Consider the following 24619-nt stretch of genomic DNA (forward strand, 5'->3'; position numbering starts at 1 on the left):
TTTAAGGACGTGCCAGGTTTTGGTGGTGGAGGAAAGCCGGAGTTACCGGAGAAGAACCACCGACACACGGCCAGTACCTGGCGACTGCCCCACGTAGGTCTCGAACCCGCGACCAAGTGGTGCAGGGCTAGTGGTGACAGAATGGTCAAAGTACAGTACCTTCCTCTTGGTTTGAAGTTTTGTCTGTTGGACACATATAATCAGCTGTGTAACAGTCCATTTTCAATGTCAAAAAGCTCGCTTCAGTGTGACTGAATCAAAAAGTCACACGTAAAGTTTGTGACTTCACCGATTTTATTGTGTGAGGTATATAAAACTGAGCCCTTATACCACTGACTTAGATAATTTTAGTCCGTGCCTATACCAAGTACATAGTATTGTTTCGAATTAGGGTTAGAAATCACGCTCTGATTAGAACATCACTCAACACAACGCTCTGAGTTCGAACCTCATAAAAAACTTTTCGTGCCGATGCAAGCATGTGGTGAACTCATCTGATGACGGCGCTGATGTTATCACGGGAAACCGGCGGCTTGCACCCATTCCGAATACCAGCATGTCGTCTTTTTCTCCCTGGGGCATATATCCCCCCTCCATGGACGCGCCATCGTCTCTCCCCAATCCTTAATTCTCGACGGATTAGCATTCGTGGACAGTTTGGGTGTTTTGGCCCATTCATCATTCTGTACGAGATTTCACAAAACAAACAAACAAATCTTTCACGGGCTCTTGGGGAGGAATCTCGACACATGGACTATTATGCAACGGTGGCTGATCCAGAGAATGATATCGTTGGGGTGGTTAGATGTAGGAGGTGACACGGGAGGGGAGGGGAGGGGCGTGGGGGGTGCTTATCTAGCCCTATCAGTCCTTGATTCTGTTTCAGTCTGTTAGGTTCACAATAAACAATATTTACTAATAATACTATCAAGGAGATTCCAGCGTTATAAGCCCTGTGATCCTGTATAACAAACATTGAAACCACGGTAATCTGAACCCTTCCGTTAGCGGAGAAATGTCCCCGTTAAATTTATTTTTAGTTTTGATTATAATTCACTTTCAAAAATGATCAACAATGGATTCGCAAAAGTATAAGGCCGTTATTTACGATTTCTCCCTTAAATTATCTGTTTCATGGCGTATCCGCAATTTTACTCGAGTATACACTAATTTTGTAATAATAATTAATAATAATTCGAGGTTCTTATATACCGCTTTATCACAACCTAGTTCGTAGGTCGTCTCAAAGCGGTTCACAAATTATCATCCGTTGTTATAGGGCCTTTGCAACAAGCCAATATCTTTCTCGGCTTCTTAAGGAGCATACAGCCGGTGCTGCCATTTCGACGCCCACAGGTAGCATTCTACAATTCTAGCACTACCCAACCACGTACTCCTTTACAGCTGCGTAGACTGGAACAAGCGGAGTAAAGTATCTTGATCAAGGATACAACACAGTGCCGTGACGATAGTCGAACCCGAAACCCTTCGGTCAGGAGCCCGGCGTCCTACCACTAGACTACCGTGTCTCACAACCCTTCGGTCAGGAGCCCGGCGTCCTACCACTAGACTACCGTGTCTCACAACCCTTCGGTCAGGAGCCCGGCGTCCTACCACTAGACTACCGTGTCTCACAACCCTTCGGTCAGGAGCCCGGCGTCCTACCACTAGACTACCGTGTCTCACAACCCTTCGGTCAGGAGCCCGGCGTCCTACCACTAGACTACCGTGTCTCACAACCCTTCGGTCAGGAGCCCGGCGTCCTACCACTAGACTACCGTGTCTCACAACCCTTCGGTCAGGAGCCCGGCGTCCTACCACTAGACTACCGTGTCTCACAACCCTTCGGTCAGGAGCCCGGCGTCCTACCACTAGACTACCGTGTCTCACAACCCTTCGGTCAGGAGCCCGGCGTCCTACCACTAGACTACCGTGTCTCACAACCCTTCGGTCAGGAGCCCGGCGTCCTACCACTAGACTACCGTGTCTCACAACCCTTCGGTCAGGAGCCCGGCGTCCTACCACTAGACTACCGTGTCTCACAACCCTTCGGTCAGGAGCCCGGCGTCCTACCACTAGACTACCGTGTCTCACAACCCTTCGGTCAGGAGCCCGGCGTCCTACCACTAGACTACCGTGTCTCACAACCCTTCGGTCAGGAGCCCGGCGTCCTACCACTAGACTACCGTGTCTCACAACCCTTCGGTCAGGAGCCCGGCGTCCTACCACTAGACTACCGTGTCTCACAACCCTTCGGTCAGGAGCCCGGCGTCCTACCACTAGACTACCGTGTCTCACAACCCTTCGGTCAGGAGCCCGGCGTCCTACCACTAGACTACCGTGTCTCACAACCCTTCGGTCAGGAGCCCGGCGTCCTACCACTAGACTACCGTGTCTCACAACCCTTCGGTCAGGAGCCCGGCGTCCTACCACTAGACTACCGTGTCTCACAACCCTTCGGTCAGGAGCCCGGCGTCCTACCACTAGACTACCGTGTCTCACAACCCTTCGGTCAGGAGCCCGGCGTCCTACCACTAGACTACCGTGTCTCACAACCCTTCGGTCAGGAGCCCGGCGTCCTACCACTAGACTACCGTGTCTCACAACCCTTCGGTCAGGAGCCCGGCGTCCTACCACTAGACTACCGTGTCTCACAACCCTTCGGTCAGGAGCCCGGCGTCCTACCACTAGACTACCGTGTCTCACAACCCTTCGGTCAGGAGCCCGGCGTCCTACCACTAGACTACCGTGTCTCACAACCCTTCGGTCAGGAGCCCGGCGTCCTACCACTAGACTACCGTGTCTCACAACCCTTCGGTCAGGAGCCCGGCGTCCTACCACTAGACTACCGTGTCTCACAACCCTTCGGTCAGGAGCCCGGCGTCCTACCACTAGACTACCGTGTCTCACAACCCTTCGGTCAGGAGCCCGGCGTCCTACCACTAGACTACCGTGTCTCACAACCCTTCGGTCAGGAGCCCGGCGTCCTACCACTAGACTACCGTGTCTCACAACCCTTCGGTCAGGAGCCCGGCGTCCTACCACTAGACTACCGTGTCTCACAACCCTTCGGTCAGGAGCCCGGCGTCCTACCACTAGACTACCGTGTCTCACAACCCTTCGGTCAGGAGCCCGGCGTCCTACCACTAGACTACCGTGTCTCACAACCCTTCGGTCAGGAGCCCGGCGTCCTACCACTAGACTACCGTGTCTCACAACCCTTCGGTCAGGAGCCCGGCGTCCTACCACTAGACTACCGTGTCTCACAACCCTTCGGTCAGGAGCCCGGCGTCCTACCACTAGACTACCGTGTCTCACAACCCTTCGGTCAGGAGCCCGGCGTCCTACCACTAGACTACCGTGTCTCACAACCCTTCGGTCAGGAGCCCGGCGTCCTACCACTAGACTACCGTGCCTCACATTTTATGTACCGTCTCAATGTGTGATCACGTTAGTCCAGGAACAGATATTTTTATTTATAAGCTGTTGTTTATATCTTGATTGATTGCTTTGTAAGCGTACCTTGTCAAATAACCTGTTCTGTTTTCAACGACATCTCCAGGGAATGTATATGTTTATGACAAAAGGAAGATATTTTAGACATCTCTCAGTGAAATTTACCAAATAACTGAATCATAACCTACAAAGACATCTCCAACCCAAAGTACTTGTAATATCAACACCTCTTTATACATATTTTGCATTGAATTTTAAACAAAAAATAAATTTCAACTCTTATTGATTTATTGCATTTGTCGGAAATATAAGCACTGTTATATAAATAACAGCACACGTGTTAATTTTAGCCTAGACATTCTTAATTACTGAACAAAAAGGATTTTTTGATAGAGTTATAATAATTAAACGGGAAATCGAAAGAGAAAATTCTTCTGCTGTCGATTCCGACACCTTTAAGACAATACCTCATACGTCATTTTCACACTGAAATATTCAAAAATACAAACAGCATGTGACGTCGAATTACTTGTCAGCGTCACAGATGACATGGACCCCATACCGTAATTTATATCACTGTCTGTCGAGAGAACATTAACGTCGATGTGATAGGTAAAATTGAGGGTTCACAGTATTTTACAGTGCAAACCTGATAAACTTTCTATTTAAATATAATTAGAAATATTTGCCTGGAAAATAATTATGATTTGGGTTCATCCATAATCATATGTACCTCATAAGATGGAGTTAATTGTATAGTGCCGAGGATGCCCTGGCTATCGGGTAGCCTCACACACTACTCATATCTAGTGTGGGCATAGCATCTAAACAAATAAGACCTTCTTGTAAGAAATATGATATTTCATAATATGACTACACTAGTGTGACACGGGGCGGGTTAGACCCACTACAATAGGCGTCGGGTATCAGGACGAGCTGTAACTGTACGCGGTTAATATACCATACATTTATACACACATAATACCGACCGGCCCACTACCGGGGAGATTAGATCCCAATCTATTGCTATTTAACTGATGGACTTTTAAGTGAAAATATTAAATTGTAATGGGTTAAACTTGATATATGTAAAGACTGCGCACTTCATCTACATCCGACCCCCCTGATGCTGGGTCCTACCGCGCGATACTCGTCCTACAGTCAATGTTACTGTCCACGATCGTCCCTTTTACCCAGCGTAACGTCTTTCACCACCGCATACTCGCTACAAAGCCACAGCCGCTAGATACTCGCCACAACACCACTGAAATGTCTTTTCCCGAATCATACTCGCCAAAACGTTTATCCACGCCGATACTGGCCACAACGTGTTTTAACCGCGCAATACTCGCAATAACACCACAGAGATGTCTACCGCGAGATACTCGCCACAACACAAATGTCCTTTTCCTGATAATACTCGCCACAACACCACTAAAATGTCCTTTTCCGGGTCATACTCGCCACAACGATCTGTACTGAACGAAATTCTAGGTTAGTTATGGGCTATGAACTTTGACCTTGACCTCAATGACACTGTTTTGTGCTTTTATCTATGACTATTACAGACACATTTCTAGTAAGATTATAGTTTAGCTTTAGAATTTTGAAAGGTTGGACTAAACGAACGACCTTCCTCGTGTAAACGCGAGAGCGCCATCTAGACCTACATCTCATTTCATAGAAACTGACAGTCGGCTAAAACGTGACAATAAAATCTGCGCTTAAAATAACACTTACACAGCAAATAACCTGACATGCATGCGTTTCATTTATCGAAGATTTATCCGGATATCCACGTCAGATTAAGTTTCTGGGTCGTTTACTTTTCTAAATGTGATTTAACGATGAGAGCTGAGATATCAGAAGTTTAAAGAAAATATGTGTGAGATGTTTTTGTAGTGTACGTGGTGTGTTCACTACCTGTTTAAAACGTCCCTACCTAATCATTTAAAATAAAGTGTAACGTCTCACATTCAAAATCCATTAGAATTTTTACAGTTCCAAAACGATGAAGTCTTTTGATACAAAGAAGCTGACATTTTTATAGCGGTCCCTGCGTTAACCTTGAATTTATGTGCATAATCTGTGTTTTTTAATGATCCATTCGTGATTTATAGCGCCTCAGTGGTAGGTAAAGCTATGCAAACGACACCTGCACTTACAGATCGATTTAGGAAATACTCTAACGATTTTAAAACCTTTGCTAATGACCCCTTTTACAGGTGTTTCTCGATTGACTCACCTGAGGTATTCAAATAAGCTTTTTTTCTTTGATATTTTGAATTTGTCGCCTTTGTCTATACATATTTCAGTAAGCAGTGTATATGATAACTGTAATCATATCAGAATACCAGCCCACTTTATCTGCTTGCGCTATGTCAATATTTTACCCTCTCAATAGTTGATCTGTGCAATCTAACCGGAAGTGAACAATTATCATTTCTGGTTTTTTGGTGATCGCCACACAGTTCGGAATCCGAACACATAGAATTCACCGTCATTTACTGAAAACAGACGCCTCAGCAATGCCTAAATATTAATTAATATTTGTTAGGTCATTGAGTGACAAAACATCCTTAAAACATCCAGAAAACAGCCATATTTATCAACGTTGTTAAAATGTGCAGTTCCCTCTGTACTTGTTTAACGATTCACTTCCGGGCAATCTCAATGGGTCCACACCCGATAGGACGAGAAGGACCATTTAGGCGCGATAAATAACGCAAAGTGGGCGTGGCCTCGAAGTGTTTGTTTCAACGTATTAGAAACTATACATCACGTGCACCGCAAACCTGATTACGCTTTCTTTATGTTTTCATGCTCAATGAATGCATCACTTCCGTTTAATGAATAAGAACGCTTAATCTAAGCTGAATACAAACACGTCTATGGAAGGAAAAAAGTAGGATAGGGAAAAGAATCTACTTTTTGAAACAAAGTGTAAAGGAGGAGCCAAAAATTCTCCATTTCTTCTGTAAGAATCAATGATAATTAAGATGGATCTTTCACGTTGGTGTCACACCCGTAAAACAATTAGAATTCTCTAAACTTAATGCTCGCTGCAAATAGCACTAAATCATATTAATCGTCAGAACCTACTAGAACACAACACACAGGCTTCAGTATGTATGAGAGTGAAGTGGTTAGCGCAACGATTCCTACTTAATGGACAACTTCCTGAAGGGATCACACTTTAGTTCCAAGTCTATATTTGAGAGGAATTCTCTCCCTAAAGGATCAGTCGTAATGAGGAGAGAGACACAGGGAGAGTTTTACGCATTGTATATATTTCTAGCTGAAATGAGTGATGTCCGATCGTATACATGGATGTTCAGTTTCATTTTTGTATTATTCATTTCAAATTTGAAATAAAAACTTTATGTCCTTTATTATCTGTTCTCATTTATTTACGATAAATGTTTTTTTTCATTCTAAAAGCATATATTAAAATTGTATTTTGAAAAAAACCGAGGTTATATAATTTACCAACGAAATTCAACACGACTCTATAATCTTGTTTGTAATAATGATTGATGACAAGAATCGATGCTAATTTTTTTTTTCCTGACGGTCACGAATTGTGCTTAATTTAACAAATATATTTTCTGTTGTTTGAATGAATCCAACTGCTTGCTTAAACAAAACGTGTTCCAAAGGAAGGATGGATCGAGGACATGAAAATGAAAAACGATATTAAGACAATTTATTTTAACAAATCAGAATTCCGCAAGGCGAAAATCATAAATTTATACATATACCTTAACCAAAATAGCAACTTTCAGCTTCGTATACTGCCTGCTAGTCTTCCGGTTCTATATAAATATTATTCCGGTTACGGACATAACCTTTTCTAGTGTTATATATATAGCCTCTTACGGTAACGTCCATAACCTATTCTAGTTATATATATATATAGTCTCTTCCGGTAACGTTCATAACCTATTCTAGTTATATGTATATAGCCTCTTCCGGTAACGTTCATAACCTATTCTAGGTATATATATATAGTCTCTTCTGGTTATGTCCATAACCTATTCTAGTTATATATATATATAGCCTCTTCCGGTAACGTTCATAACCTAATCTAGTGATATATATATATATACATATAACTAGAATAGGTTATGGACGTAGCCGGAAGAGGCTATATACATATAACTAGAATAGGTTATGGACGTAACCGGAAGAGGCTATAGATAAATATAACTAGAATAGGTTATGAACGTTATCGGAAGAGGCTATATATATATAACTAGAATAGGTTATGGACGTATCCGGAAGAGGCTATATATATATATAACTAGAATAGGTTATGGACGTAACCGGAAGAGGCTATATATATATATAACTAGAAAAGGTTATGGATGTAACTGGAAGAGACTATATATATATATATATATATATATATATATATATATATATATTGTCTCTTCCAGTTACATCCATATTTTTTTCTATATATATATATATATATATTGTCTCTTCCAGTTACATCCATATTTTTTTCTATATATATATATATATATAGTCTCTTCCAGTTACGTTCATAGTCTATTCTAGTTATATATTTATATATATATAGCCTCTTCCGGATACGGCCATAACCTATTCTAGTTATATTTATCTATAGCCTCTTCCGGTTACGTCCATAACCTATTCTATTTATATATATATATATAGTCTCTTCCGGTTACGTACATAACCTATTCTAGTTATATGTATGAATAGTCTCTTCCGGTTTCGTCGATTACTTGTTCTAGTTATATATATATATATAGTCTCTTCCGGTTACGTACATAACCTATTCTAGTTATATATATATATAGTCTCTTCCGGTTACGTACATAACCTATTCTAGTTATATATATATATGTAGTCTCTTCCGGTTACGTCCATAACCTATTCTAGTTATGTATATATATAGCCTCTTCCGGTTACGTACATAACCTATTCTAGTTATATATATATATAGTCTCTTCCGGTTTCGTCCATAACCTGTTCTAGTTATATATATATATAGCCTCTTCCGGTTACGTCCATAATATTTTCTTGTTATATATATATATATATAGTCTCTTCCGGTTACGTCCATAACCTATTCTAGTTATGTATATATATATACCCTCTTCCGGCTACGTCCATAACCTATTCTAGTTATATGTATATATAGTCTCTTCCGGTTTTGCATTCTTGGCATTCGTGACCGATTCCACTTTGGACCTCAGCATACTTTGGTCGATCAAAGCAAGGATTCGTTTCTTAAAGTAGAGAACAAAAGTATGTTCAACGATAAACTATGGTATAAATAACTCTCACTAACGACAATAACTACTAAAAATGTTTTCAAATTCCATTTTTTTCCCCAAAGCTGTCTTTAGTGTCTTTGTGAAAGAAAATAATTTACATTCCTAAACCATTAAATGTACATTGTAAAAAGATATCGGACGAAACCTCCAAACATGAATAATCGACCTGGGAAACAAAATCTATCGCTATGACTGGTACGATCTTTTTATAGAACGGGGTGAGAAGTAATCTTACCAAATATGTCATTCTAAAAATGTCAATCTTTTCATAATATATATCCTTTATAGATATGTATTTCTCCCTAAACATTGGGGTATATTTTCTAGTTTTGCTTGTATAAATAGCATGCTTTTTCCTTGCATACATAACCCTCTGCCTGAACAACCACATACCTGAATTGGTTACCTGAAGCGCCAAACTACCGTATTGCACAGCTGATCTGTCGGTAATTTCATGGCATGGTAAAATATTAATTTCTCTACAGACATAAAATCTGTATTTTGTTCTCATGTTTCCCGTTTTCATTGGGATTGAAACCGTAGGAATTCCCAGATCTCCGCGTTCATGAATTATTGCTACCTGTACGGGTCTTCTTTACACAATTATTCTCCATATAGTTTCTACAACTTCCATCAAACACAGGTAATACTAGCTATACAAAATACAGGTAAAATATCCAATCAGTAAAAAGGCGAAAACAGGTTGTTACAGTGCTCAACTTGGAACAGCGAACTCTGACAGTGTTAGCTTTGAGCTTATTATTCATTCAGGGTATGTTGTTTCCTAGCACTTTGGACTGAAGATAACATTTTTCCAAAGTCTGATGTCAAAGTTCGATATTCTGCTTTTGTTAAGAGGAGTACTTACATAAAATCCACGTTGTATGTCCAACTCTTGACCAGATAAAATGAAATTGGCTTTTGTCGTGAAGGACCGACCGCTATTTTATACATGTCTGTATGTATTTGTACAATCACAAACACCTTGTTGGTTGTAATTTTGTTCAATATATATGTAACTTAAGTTGAAACATTAATGTGAATTTTCAGATATAAATATGTTAAAACATCTTGGTACTTGACATTTTTTGTTCTGTATATCAATTTGTACTGAAGTAGATACCTTATGTCGTACAGAGCAATTTAAGACTGCTCTCTTATTTCAAAAAATATATTTTGACACGAATATTTCGATTGATTTCTCAGATTAAACACAACAACGAAAAAAATAATGGTAGTATTAAACTGGTAAAATATACAGTAATTTGGCCTACAATTTCTTAACACTTTTCCCTACAGACACAAGTACTGTTTCCCGGGTCTCTCCGACCCCGGAGTTCCCAACACCTTCCACACACCTGTATTATTCTCCACACAGGTGTCGGTTACACCACGCGCTCTAGTTCCTGCACGCGGGACACGTCACGAGTGCACTGCATTAGCCAGTCATAGAAAGACGGATGTAGTTTCTTAGAAGTGTGTGCATTTCAGATACAATTGCCCATTCTCTCAATGAAATTCAAATTGCATTTGAGATTTTTGGTTTCATATCGATAAAAACTGCCAAAAGCGCCATATATATATACACAAACCATATCAAACTGGCAAGTACTAGCAACTAGGAAGTTTGTTATGAAGATTTGTCCGGCTATTTCCTCTACCGGCTTACCCTAGCCCTTGTTTGTAACCAAGGACACCGTAGATATAATTTATAAATGCTATTCTTATATCAGCTAAAAAAGCATTCAAATTTCACGTCAATAAAAATGTCAGAAATTAATCAATATTATCTGAATTGTCACAAAAACTTCATTGGCGTTAGTTATTTACAACAACTTTAAATTCCGAAGTTTCTTGTCCTCAGAGCAGTTCATGTAAAGTGACGTTATACCTTAATGGGTACTGATATCCGGCTGTCCCTGGTATATACTGACTTCCGGTTTGTTTTTTGTTTGTTTGATTGTTGATAATGTGATTTACGGCTGGTATTTTCTGTTATAACCTGACATCCGGTTTGTCCGTGTTTTGTTTTATGCAAAAACTGTATAACATGTGAACAGTACTTACAACTCTTTCTATCGACTTCCGGTTATAATGTTGTCGTGAAAAGTGACTGGTACTAACAAAAGGGACTGGCGACTTCCGGTTCCAGTGACAGAACCAACATCTTGATAATCAACAGAACCACTTCCGGTGAAGTTGTCTAGCATTCAGCTATTGAAATCAAAACTTATCAGCCACCATTATAAAACTCCTTTTTTTTTGAAGAAATTAATATTATATTTTATGCATTGTATATAATATGTGTTTACTAGTCTGCGACTGGACCACAATACGTCGTTCTCGGTTTGTTCTGAGATATATAGGTATAAAATTTGTTCAAAATTGCATTAAACAAAACCGTTTTAAAGAATAACAAATTCAATGTTGAAGACATACTTTGACATTTCTCTGATCTGTCTCCTGCAGATTGGAAAATCAGGCCTGCTATGTTACACTGTATGATCTTAAGAGGCGACTAAACGTGAGGATCCTGCAAAATTGTAAATTTCGTCTGTGACCTCTTTGTGTTGACACCTAGGAGAACAAAACTGGTTCAGTTGTCAACATTGTCACACTTGGGATCTCAATATTTTTCTTTCCAAGTTTTTCTCTCTCAGTCGACCCTTTTCTGAAAACCCGTTGTAGTCCTTATTCTAGTGTTTATTTTGTGAGCAATTCGTTTTGATACTTATATCGACAAAAAAACACTGAACGAGTTTTGACAGGAATATTTAAAAGACCGGAGTAATCTGTGAAATATTGGAAAGGAATTCTTGTAAGTCTTCTTGTAACTTAATGTGTATTTTCAGGATAGATTTTATGCACACAGGTAGATTTCCTTAATGATATAAATAGAAAGAAAAAATAACCAACCAATAAATCAAGTTTTTATACAATCCAACTATCGTATACACTTTCATGTGTTCGATAAATTCCGGTACCATGAGCAATGGACCTAATTCGTCACCTTGAAGAGGCACACCCTCTTGATATTATAGTCCCTCATATATTTATGGTAGATCTCTTAATTGCGGTGCTAGGAGCGATCGGCGGACGTAGAATCTTGAAGCAGACTATCTACAGTAGATGATGGATAGAGCGAGAGATAGATGACCTTCAAACTCATGTCACCATCAGTCCATCTCACCAATATGCTCAATATTGATATCGCTCTGACAACACTTTGGCGGCCATGATGGATCTTTTCTATGATCTGGTAATAGTGGCCACGTTTTGTAGATATTTTTCAGTCCCAGACGATCTGCCGAGCGCTGCACGTACCTTCTTATTCCCCAAGTGTCAGGGATGTACGCCACGGACCGGAAGTGCGTTTTGTTATACGACTACTCGCTTTCAAACAAATCGTCAAGGAGTGAAGTAATTTCAGACATGTAATGCACTTTTTGTGGGATGTGTTTCAAAATGGGGCAAGTTTTTACAACGAAACTTTGCTGGTTGGATGTCAAGCAATCAGTCGATATCTGGCTGGACTGTGTCCATCTTGATTTCGCTTAGGAATGGACTACTTTCTAAAGTGTTTGTTTGTCCCAGTTCGTCTTATTTCGGCTCACAACTATAGACGCATGTCGATACAGAGGTACCGATTCAGACACTATGTGTCTAAAGCTGGAACTCTCAATTTTCATCCGATTTATCGCGGACTTGAACTTACTTGAACTTGCTTCTCAATTTTAATTGAGTAATATGTTCGATGCTATCGTTAAATTTGCCAGCCTTATATTGTTTACCAATTATGTACGCCTTTGATTAGAATTGATATAATACATATATTTTTTCTAAACTTCTTGATGAATTTTCGGACCTGTTGCGTTTAAATGCTGCGATAAAATATGAATGGTATGAGGGAACAAGCCGACTTCAAAACTTTAGTGTTAGTATCTGACCAATTACGCAATTAGATGTGTCAGCAAATTTCTTTTTCGGATTAAAATAGGGGACGATTTCAGAGTTATTTCTGTTCTTTGGAGATTGATATCCTATGGTTACCGATGCTTTTTTACCGATTCAAGAAAGAAACCGAACAAGTTTGGAACGACTTCACATACAAATAAAAATTAAAGTCTTGTGTCCTGTCAAAGCCATGAGAATGAGTTACATTGTTATAAAATAAAGTATATAGAAGAATGTTCGGCTCCATTCAAATTGGCATTGTCTAAAATAAGTTGCTCCGTTTGCAAACTCTAGCTGGATCGGCACCACTCGTTTGTGGATCGGGATAACTCGTTTGTGGATCGGGACGCTCGTTTGTGGATCGTGACAACTCGTTCGATGTTCGTTGAACTTGCGTCCGGATGATACTTTATGAATAATATAAGGAATATGTAGAGCTGACGATGTTTGTGTGTATATGACCGTAACGTTTGGTATTTGCATTAGGACTACTACCGTTACGGTGAACATTGCTCGGGGCAGTTCGTCATACAGGAACGGCTCAGGTGAATTGCCCCCAGGTAGGCATGGCGATTTCTCGCGGTATTAAATACACTCATCCTAGCTGAGAAGTGACACTAGTATAAATTTCAGCTGTATAATGAATGAACTGTCAACGGTTAATGAATGAGGTTGACGATATGAACTCATTTTGCACCTGTTCATAACATCCCCCTGGTCGTTCTTGTTTCCCAGCAAATCTGTAGATAATATTTAGGTAGATCTAAATACACGACATTATATATACACATACATATATATATATGTATTATATACAAAATAGGGAGCTAATACATTAATAATTCCGGACATACATTCTTTATCATTAAACGTATTTGTCTAATACCTATTTCATACCTGTTGTTTTTAATTTAAGTTAAACACATTTTATTACAACTTAATTTTAATTAATTATTTAAAACTTTATAAACAAATGTTTTATGCAACATTCGAAAGAACAGTTCTTCAGAGCTAATGTTTCATGTTAAATATAGGACAAAAAATAATGTTTATTGTATTTTGTAACATAATGGGAAATACAAACAAGTTTTGTGTCACGTCTGTAAAAATATGTCACCTACTTTCATAATTAAATTTAATTTAGACGATCCATACATGTTTCTAAATGTAAATAAACAAATGTAAAAATCTAGATATATACATATAATATTTACATGGATTTAGAAACTATCTAAATTAATTCCAATCTCGGACAAAAGTTTTTGCAGCTGTCTCTTTTATTACCATGCATACATATATAAATTTAATTGATTGTACATTAAATCGTCTTGTGAGCTGTTACATCACTTTGGCCAATTCATTTTGATAAAAAATAGGATATCAGCTTAAAATAATTTTTGCACGAACAAATATTTATTTATCTGACAACTACTCAAAAAAAAAATTCTTTGGAATAGCCTGGCGTTATAGAATAAGAATTCGAAAACGCAATTTGGATATTTCATAGAGAGATATGTAAATTCCATAAACCCATACGGCTGAAAACTTTCAAAAGACATATACATTAAAATAGAAACCACCGATTTTGAAATGACGTAGAACTAACGTGATTGCGGTAAGGTGTCACCCTCCCGTTTGTTTAAACCTGTATGATTGGGTTTGATACCATCACATCCAGATCTTCGCCCCTAAATACTACATAATGTGGATTTTCTGTCACGCCAAATCAGTAACTGACCATTCGACTACCTGGACGGTGTGATCTGCACGTGTTATCAGTCTAACCGTGATTGAAAGGCCAAATACGGCATATAATGCGACCAACGGACAACACGACATCAAGTATAACGCATTAAGTACAACGGACATACAACATGACATCAAATATTACGTATTCAGTACAACAGAAAGATATCGTATTAAGTACAACGGAAAGATATCGTATTTAGTACAACGGAAAGATATCGTATTTAGTACAACGGAAAGATATCGTATTGAGTACAACAAAAGGGAACGAATTAAGTACACCGAAAAGAGATCGCATTTAGTACAACGAAAATAGTTCGCACTTAATACAACGAAAAGGGACCGCATTTAGTACAACGAAAATATGTCTCATTTAATACAACGAAAAGAGATCGCATTTAATACAACGAAAATAGTTCGCACTTAATACAACGAAAAGAGACCGCATTTAGTACAACGAAAATATGTCTCATTTAATACAACGAAAAGAGATAGCATTTAGTACAACGAAAAACGATCGCATTTAGTACAACAGGGAGGGGGGGGAAGAGAACGTATATTTACTGTAACGGAAAAAAGGTATTTTGTGAAACGAAAAGAGATCGCATTTATTACAACGGAAAGAGATCGCATTTAGTATAACAGAAAAAAACAACGAAAAAAATCGCATTTGAAGCAAATGTACAACAGGGGGGAGGGAATAAATTTTAGTGTATGGAGGAAAAACCGCATTTCGTACAACAAAAAGAGGTCGCATTTAATTTAACGACAAGAGTTTTTTTTATCATAATTATGGAAAATGACGCATTTAGTGTAACGGAAAGGGACTACATTTAGGACAACAGGAAAAAGAGCGCATTTGGTACAAAAAGGAAAACATCTAACACGACGGAAGAAAGACAGTATTTAGAACAACGGCAGATTCAACGTTAAGTACTCTAAACAAAAGTAGAACGCTTTTTTTTACGACGTACAACTTATGCGTTAAGCAATAGTAAATATGCTTAAGATAGAGATATTAAGCACATTAGTTATAGTTTTTCTGTATATAAAAACTGAACTAGAAAGTATTTAGTCAACCTATAATTAGATTAACGGAAATAAAATCGGCAATTAGTGAAACGGAAACCAGAGACGTATTTACTAGGGCTTTATATGTCTCTGCGGAAACAAAATATATCTGGTAAGAATGTGTATGTTACTGCAACGCATTCAGCAGGCGTGTGTTTAGTATTACGAAAGTATAATAACTCCGTGCATTAAGGCAAAATACGAACACTTAAAAGCGTTCCTGTCCTAGTTTGATTGGTTTAATTTCTGAATTATAATCTGCATTTTACAGCAAAACGATAAAAGGAACATTCTATAGTGTTGGCAATGTATACAATTGAGTTGAGACCAAAGCATCAGACCTTAGTTTGTGACAGTAAATCTGATAACAGTGTAGTTAGAATTGCTAGATCAAGTCAGCATTTTATACAATTTAATGTATCATTGTATGAACAATGGATATGTTTTGGCTTAGGGAGAAAGTCAATGGGGGAATAACTGGAATTAAATAAATGATCATACATTCTCCTATCGGAAAATGAAACAACTATTTCCCTGATTAAAGCTAAATGTCAAGGTTATGAAATTGAAACAGCAATTATTTTCAAAATATTTGTAAACAAATATGATATCATTTTACAAAAGACACATTGCAAAACATTTGTTTTCGGTTTCAAGTAGTATTTTGAGTTTTTTTATTGTATTTAAAATACGACAGTCTTAAACCTGTTCGCCGAAGATTAATACGGCGATTAATTTCCGTTAACTGTAGCCATCAAGATGTTCAATGCAGGACATCATATTCATGTGGATTTTTTCCCATAATGAATCACGGTTAAACATTCAGGATCGGTTTCAAACCATGTCGATATGTAGGGCGTGAACCTTTCATGTTTCTTGTAATATTCAAACGTAGATTTTTATTTTGACATTTAAAAACGTTTCTATTTCACTTTTAATACGGCGCGTCATTTTCCAAGGCAAACAACGTTAATTGATCAATGGTGTATTAAAATATATTTAATTAACATCCACGTGTGGCCTAAGATTTGATAAAAGATTGTAATCTTGCTTCTATGTTGATATATATTTTTTAAGGATTAATTATTTTTTAAATTCTTTTAAACTATGGCTATGTATCTGCTTACGGTAATTCTAGATGGACCCGTGTCCATGGGTGTTGGTACGCAACAGTACCGGTGTTCATACCTAGACCGTCTTACTGAGTTTTCCAATTATGTAAGGCGTTTCATTATGCCATCCTCCGTGTTCCCTGAGACGAGGAGATACATTGTCCACGTAAATATAACAACAGGATTAGTGCCACGAAAAATACTCTATCGAGAACATATATATGTAAATACAGCAATTTTCAGAGTATAACGCATGATGTATGCGACAGATTAATGCGCCGGTGTTAATTTCGACTGGTGTCCATTTCCAGTTGCGCCTATCACTTGTTCATTTCCATCCATGCTTATAGCAAGTCTCATTATCTTTTTTTCTGTTTTTTCTTGCATTCTTTCGACGGCTATACGAAGTTCGTAATTTAACACATGACAAAGGCAGTTGTAGTATTTTAACCCAACTTTTTCTGTCAACGGCGACACGAAAGGACACGGTGGCCCACCCACCTTTTGAGGTTTTTGTATGAAAGATAAATTCCCTGGTTCATATAATTCAATTCTATTGAGCCAATTAAGTGAAGAGTCATCAGCTAGTTTTGCCTTTTCATTACGCTTGTGTCTGTTTGTTAGGGCCGTGATGGTTCATAATACCAACACGCAATGTCATAAGTGGCGCGTTCGATTCGTCCTAGTCGTTCGTTCTCGCCTCTTGGTCATTCTGAGATGAGAGTGTTGAGTACAAATCGAATACCACCCGGATTGTATATTATAGTTTAAATGTGTGTTGGGGAGGGGGAGGGGAAAGGGGGTTGTAAATGGATATTAATGAGTCCGATTATTTTCGGGATAACCAAACTGGCATAACTCATTATTCATTTATAGTTATTTGTAAGTAAATTATGTGACTTAAATAGACTCTGTTTATTTATAAGAAAATATATATAATAAGTCATTATATCTTACACAAACAATGATTGGAAATTAATAGGTCTTCATTCTATAGTACCTAATATTGATTTATCGCCGTATGGTTTTTAAATGCATGACACCATTCTATAGCCCCGTGTAAAGTGTCATACTCGCCGGTGATAATGTCTGACCTTGCGGGCGTTAGACTTATTACCCGGTAAACTTGTCCCCTTGGGTACCAGAAGGCTCACCCAAAAGGACCCATTAAACGTAATTTAGCCGTTATGGCTATTTAGACCCTGATATTATTATGTAAGTACCGACATTATTTTGTGGTTGCAGTATATATCTTGTCAATATCATGTAAGATTTTTACAAATAAGTAAATTGTGGTACTATTTGATACATTGCAAAGTAACGTTGTAATATTTACATTACAGGGCCGTTTGAGATATTACAGCATGATGAAATGAAAATATTGAAACTTCAAACCAGAGTCAACATTTTTTTTACGGGTAAGCGAAAACAAACAATATTGACATTACCGTTTAAAAAAAGGAAAAGTATATGCATTAGTCAGAATAATATGGCAACTTGTAAATAAAAACCATAAAGTTTATCATACATAATAAAAATCTAGTCAATATTTTTATTAGTTGGTATTTCTATATGCAAATAAAACATCCTTTTATATATCAACTATCTTGAGGGTCGGTAAATGATTACTGTGGGGTATTACTATAGGCAGGGCTTAACATATACATCATGTATTCTTCAAAATCACACCTATAGAATATTTTCGAGAAAAAGTTTTTAAATCTAAATTATTTATTGTTTTCAATAATAAACACGAGAAAATATGTTAATAGTAAGTTTAAATATGTTAAAAATGAAAATATTGCATTATTTTTTTTCAACTCTGCTCCACCAGCGATTAAGATTTGATGTAAAAGGAAAGAATTTCATAATTTACACATCTTGGCTTATTTTATTAACAGCAAAATCACGGATACTGTTCTAAACAGTTAAGACCTTATCACAGTTATTCTATACGTTTAAATATCTTTCTATATACTGCGATATTTTTCAGGAATAAAGACAAATATGGAAATAATTCATTTACCTAATTAGACAAAACAAGGACGTCCCAGCACTAATTTCTGGAGGCTGAGGCAAATCTGTACACGCCCACAAAATAAGTATTCTTACATATGCTTGAGTTGCATGCCAGGCCTGAAATCAATACGTCGTACACACGTAGTTTTCCTTGTCGGTACTGCTTTTTGAGAACACCTCAGATAGACACGGTCGCCCAGAGTTTCTACTTCATTCCTATGTATTCTGCTACTAATAATTAATGCAAAAGTACAAAACATTTAGAGAGCGATCGATTTATTAGCTCCAGTATAAATAAGGCGATGTGGTTTTCTGCTAATTTTGCTTGGTTTTTCGATTCTTGTTTATACACCTATGAGTTCGACCTATTACTGTATTTTTATTCTTTAAAAATTGAATTCAGGATTTCCTTTAATATTTGACCCAATATTTTGATAAACTAGTAATTTCTAAGTCCTAAAATGATTTGGACGGTTATTAAACGGTTATTTAATCATATTTTTTTTTCTCACTTTTAATACATTTACCCAGTGGAGCTCAAACTTTTGAAATGAATTTTAGTTAGAAAATAAATTAATCATTTCTAATTGAAATTAGAATATAGACATATTTCAATCTTGAAAACAACAACAATATCACCATCAAGATCACGAAAAATGCACATTGGTCATGGAATTATTTTGATTTTCAGCAAATAATACTTGTAATATGTTTAATGAAAGAAAACTGAATATTTTGTAGCTCAACACGATGCTGTGTTGACCTTTTTTGGATCTGTGTTTGTACTTGTGTAAATAAGACTGCTACCAAATATATCGACAAACATGTTTTGTTATGACGTTAAATTAAATTAAAAATGTGAAACACTTAAATACGTTCAATGGGTATTTTTATTTATAGATATAACACATTTTGTCGTTGATCAAAGAGAATAAAACAGTTAGCATTGATTAAAGACACAGCAAATATCGAATGTCTGGCCCGGGGTCATTAGTCCTAGATATAAACACTACAGACGGACTTTAATGAACTATTTAAAGTCTGAAGATGAAATTGTCGATAACGCGTAGAGTTTAATTGGACATTTTTTGTATGTATTTCAGTAGATTTAAACTTAAACTTGTGTGGTTTTAATTTACAAATGAAAGATGTTTCTCAGCGTTTAAGATATGCTTCAACATTATTTAATATACGACGACATTATACGTCTCACTTGATTTACTTGGCGTAAATAGCTGGTTCGCCCAGACTAACCTGTGTTTGATTTATAGGAAAAAGAAATAAATCACAGCGCCATATACGTCATCTGAGTATCTATATAACTTTCATCTATAGTTCTACCTGAGTGACCATTACACCAAACGTAGGATCGGATAGTTCAACCCCCTCCCCCGGGACCATCGAAACACATCTTAGCTACCACCGCTACTCTGCGAATATATTTACTTGTTCGACCCCCTCCCCCGGGACCATCGAAACACATCTTAGCTACTACCGCTACTCTGCGAATATATTTACTTGATACTATAAAAAGGTGATTTTAAGAAATACTTCTTTGTTTTCACTTAATATTTTTGTGAGGTTTTGTTGTTTATTACAAAAGTTATTGTCTTGGTCCTAGCGTCCACATTAAATAAAGTGAGCGCACTGATTCACTGACCATAATGATACTGGTAGCATTTCTGTATCAAAGTGGACAGCGATATATCTCCTGTGTTGTTTCTCCTATATAGTCCAAATATTTAGCGCTATTTCTAGCCTTTGTTTACGATCAGTCGGGCATATGTTACCCTAACCTGGGGTACAAATAAAGACGTGGATATACCTTCAAGTATATGATATCTCCATTTGTATGACACTAATTAAAAGTCTGCTTTTCGTCACAGCTATGTAAGACAAACAGCCGATGAAAGCCGATAGCCGAGTTTACCGCCGTTAGATACAGCGACTGTAGGGATGCTGGAGCGATCGGCTGTGAGATACGCTCCGTGGACTACCTCCGCCTGGGTTCACCTGTCTGTCAGCATGTGCAATTCTACACCTGTACATGGGGACCCCTGTGGTCCACCCCCGGGAATGCCCCCTCCCCTGAATACTGACCGCTGGTGGTGTCTGTGGCAAGGAGGGAGATGGTCTGTTTCCTATCACGTACAGACCTCCCTTGAGCGAGAAGACAGGAATACAATTCAAGGAAAATACCTCAACCGGATCACGTGTTTGTAGATCGATACATCAATATTTTGACGTGATCGATCACTCCTAGCCCGAGGTTAGCTAGCTAGGGACATTACAAATACAAGTAGTTGGAAGAACATTTCCTGTCGGATGTACATCCAATATACACACCAAATATACACATGTACACAGCAATCACTGTTATTTCATATGTAAATACAGGAAAACTGTATATGTTTATCTGATTTTGTATATAGGCCTAATGACTTTCTAATAGCCAGGATTGCCTTAGCATACATTTTTTTACGTATTTAACGAAACTGAGTAGACGGTCGTCTTTTACACACAACTAACTGTGCTTTTCACTAAACTCAAATTCAATATGGGAAAACATTACGAAAGTTTTTTTTCTTCTTTCGATATTTACAAAAAACAGCAAACACGGTCGTTTCTCGATATGTACCCTACTTGATGTCAAAAATGTCAACAAGTTACTCTAAAGATCACTTGTATATATACCACACCAACATTTCTTCTATAATTTCTCTCATTAATCTCAAAGTTTGAATAATACATATTTGTTGTAAGCAGGCCAGTTGTCTCGCCTGAAAAATAACTCAACATGACGTCGTATCTTGGCAAAGCCATGACCTACTGGAGTTAATATATATAAACAAAAGACAAAAAATTCTTCGACTTCCCTAGCGCTTTCTCCTCTTTAGCGGTTCATCAGGGGAACTGTTTATATATATGTATGTAGTGATAATGTATATTATCAACTTATCTTACATCCTTTAAAATTTGTCTTAAAATCATTCAATATTTTAATAGGAATCTATCAATTTCAATTTCAATATCTCATGCCGTATCTACTGTCCACGTAAACTGACCACAGTAATAGGCAACAGAACGGTGGTCTTTATAATTTAGAACGGTTAGTTTAAAAGGACACTATTCTTACATGCGTATCTAAATTAAAAAAATAAATATAATAATTATAATAAAACTGGGTTTTTTTTATCAACAGATGTTTTGTATTTAAAATATACGTGTTTTGTTTTTTTGTATCCGTGGTTTCTTCGGTAAAGTAGGGTTAGATCTGACTAGAACGAATTTGCTTGTCGAATGTCTAATGCTGTGGTGCAAATAAATAAAAAAAATACGTTCAATGGCTGTATCGTCGCCGGTAATGTATCGTTTTTTTTAATCTAACTAGTGATGCATAATCGATCTCAAAACCAAAACATTTAAAATCACAACATTTATTAAAAACAAATGTCATATATTTTACAACAGGAAAAACGCATGAACAACACATGAAGAGGAAGGCAGCGTGTGTTCTAACAGACCTGTGACAAAGACACATTTACACGATAAGAATTGTTATCATGAGACTCGGAGCAGTGAAAAGTTCATTAAAATTATTCCAAATGTCAACTTGGGATTTTATTTATGAATAACTTCATAGATCTATCTACCCTCGATAAGGTATCTGCGGGCTACCTGTTTCAATGATCGATTCCCGCCTCACACTTTATATTTATGGCCGAGGCAAAATTAATGTAGAGCAGTTATCGGGAGACACAAGCGGTCTGAATTACAATACAGCACCTATAAAATTTAATGAGGAATAAACACCATCGGTGTGTGACAAGCTTGAAAAAAAACCCTACGAAATGTGAAAAAAACCAAAACGAAAAATCAAGTTTTTATTCTCCACTGAAAAAAAGCGTACCCCAATTAACATTCTTATAACAGAAAAACTCTTATACCATAGAAACAAACCAATATTTCAAATCACACGAAGTCTGGCTTCACCAAATTCGACATTTTAAATGATTTCTTCACACAGATAATGTCGTTTCGTCTTGTTCAGATTATAAATCAAAGAATTAAAAAAGAAGAAGAAACTATGCGCGTCAATTAGGTATTTATTTCGTTTCATTTAAAAACACTTACTTAAAATCTATGTACAACCACGTGATATTTCGAATACATTATTACACAATATTTGGGGACGAAATGCAGCCGCCCATATTTCTGTTTAATGAAGGTCTCAAATAATTCATTTTGTTGCGGAGTTTTTAAGTTTATAGTGTGCGGCTAGTTCTGTCTGCGAGTTAGACAGATTCCATTAAGCTGACGAGTCGGGCTAAACAAGATGTCTTCTCATGATGGCTGGCAAGCTAGGGTGTCCTCGATTTGTGGGGTAAAACATGCGTACTTGTCTCTGTGAGATCGGGGTGGGTGGACTTACACGACAGTCGGACACAAAGTGTTAGACATCATGCGTCAATTCATAAACATTACGACGTGAAATATGTATTACAGTTATCTTGTTAGTAGAAAAATGAGGGAGGCTAAAATAAACAGATTAACAAATATTGAATCGAAAGTGTAAAGGAGGGTGAGGAGGAGCAAGCTGTCAGCCTATGTCATGTCTCACAAACCCCTCTCAACCTTACACAATAACTGACAAAACCACGATACTTTCAACTTAACTCACTACCGGACTCTCGTTATCGGTTGATCTGTCCGTCTCGGTAAATTCTCTTGATTGGGCAATCTCTTAAAGGCACGTGAGAAAAAAACCACGAGCATGACAGAGAGATTCACGTGCATTTGTTATAAATAAAGTGTTTAAACTCTCATTCATTAATAGAGATCATTTAAAATAGCAAAGAAATTTTAGAAAACTTACCTTATATATTGCAGAGTGCGTTGTATGAGTACTCGATTTTATATTCCTTTAATTGAGATCGTTAGTTTGGAACACTGCCCAGTTGTCAACTTGTAAGAGGACTTGTACACAGACCAGAAGCTGTCAGACGGGTTCTATATTTTATGGATACGATGTTTTTCTATCAGATTTACGTGACAGTGATGAGCGCACCGCCAGCCAGCTAGCCGAAACGTTATAAGTCTTAGTGTGGGGAGGAGCTGAGCGGCATTGGTGTCAACCCTTCTCATTACAATTGTAAATATATACAACGCCGTGCTCAGACATTGAATTACCCAAGCACTATCGCAGGAAGGTTATCAATTTTTGCCACAAATATAAGTTTTGGAAAATGACGCGATCTGTGGTAAGAGGGACAAATTGTTCTCTGTTCGTTAGTTGACGTTTCGCGGTCGGTAGAGTTTATTCTTCTCTCGCTCTACTTCCGACAAAGGAGTGTGTGGTGTTACCAGCGGCCGGCGTACCTACAGAAAACGTCTCCCGGGATTTTAATCTATTCGGGAATACTAGGTTATTTCCATGGAGAAGATGAACTGTTCTGTGTCAATTTGAACTTTACACAGGTATTCTGGAAAATGTGTCCCGCTATCGGAGTCAAATTTTACTATGTACTCTTATTGCGGATTTGAACTATATGTACACTTTTATTTGTTTCAATCGACCTATGAGGACGATTCAAAATAGCTGTCAACAAAAACATAATAAAATATATAATTTTACAATTTTTCATCTTTGATAATATTGATAGTATCTTATAAATTATTTGGCAACTTCTAGAACTTAACCTGAGTTAGAGGGTGGGCTATCAGTAGATACATCTGCTGTTATTTGTTATTGAGCAGTTTCCACTGAGGTTTTACTTTATTGCAAATCGATTGTGTGCAAATATATTTACATGTGAGTTATGTTGACATGTTATTTCTCAACTGCAGGAAGAACCGAACTTGAATTGCAATGTCATCAGGTGTAAACGAACTCGGTCGGTTTGTAATCGCCATAGAGTTCATTTTTATACCGGAAGGGGCGTGGTTTAGAAG

General features: G+C 37.7%; 1 protein-coding gene across 1 annotated transcript in view; it reads right to left on the reverse strand.

The window, feature by feature from the left end:
• LOC110446534 (homeobox protein Meis1-like) overlaps nt 1-23634 on the reverse strand; it is a 125156-nt gene extending 101522 nt beyond the window's left edge. The window contains exon 1 of the mRNA XM_021491730.1: nt 23544-23634. The gene's annotated coding sequence lies outside the window, so the exon portion shown is untranslated. The remainder of the gene's footprint in view (nt 1-23543) is intronic.
• Between the last annotated feature and the right edge of the window lie 985 nt (nt 23635-24619).

The sequence above is a fragment of the Mizuhopecten yessoensis genome, unplaced genomic scaffold (assembly GCF_002113885.1).
Source record: "Mizuhopecten yessoensis strain PY_sf001 unplaced genomic scaffold, ASM211388v2 scaffold2779, whole genome shotgun sequence".
Classification (NCBI taxonomy): domain Eukaryota; kingdom Metazoa; phylum Mollusca; class Bivalvia; order Pectinida; family Pectinidae; genus Mizuhopecten; species Mizuhopecten yessoensis.